This window comes from Cyprinus carpio, chromosome A4 (genome assembly GCF_018340385.1).
Source record: "Cyprinus carpio isolate SPL01 chromosome A4, ASM1834038v1, whole genome shotgun sequence".
Taxonomy (NCBI): Eukaryota; Metazoa; Chordata; class Actinopteri; order Cypriniformes; family Cyprinidae; genus Cyprinus; species Cyprinus carpio.
The window spans coordinates 31918399-31918732 of NC_056575.1; positions in this window are offsets into that span (position 1 = coordinate 31918399).

Below are 334 nucleotides of genomic sequence, written 5' to 3' on the forward strand. Positions count from 1 at the left end.
ATTGCAGTAGCCAAGGCGAGCTGACTGATGTTAAGTACGCTGTTGTTTGCAGAATTACCGGACTTTCATCTTACAAGACTTGTGTGATCACACTCCCGAGTCGAACTCGCAAAGTCCGAACTACCGAGGATGCAAGTCCGAAATTTGCGTACTTTGTATTGAGAAACGCGCGCAGGCTTATGTCACCAGTCTATTTGCCTTATCTTCACGGTACTTTAGACCGCGGTGGAAATGCAGAAAGCAACAGGTCTGTGGGGGAAAATAGTTCCTGGGCAAAAAAGTTCCTGGTACAATTGTTCCGGGTAATTTCGGTGGAAACGGGGCAATAGATACG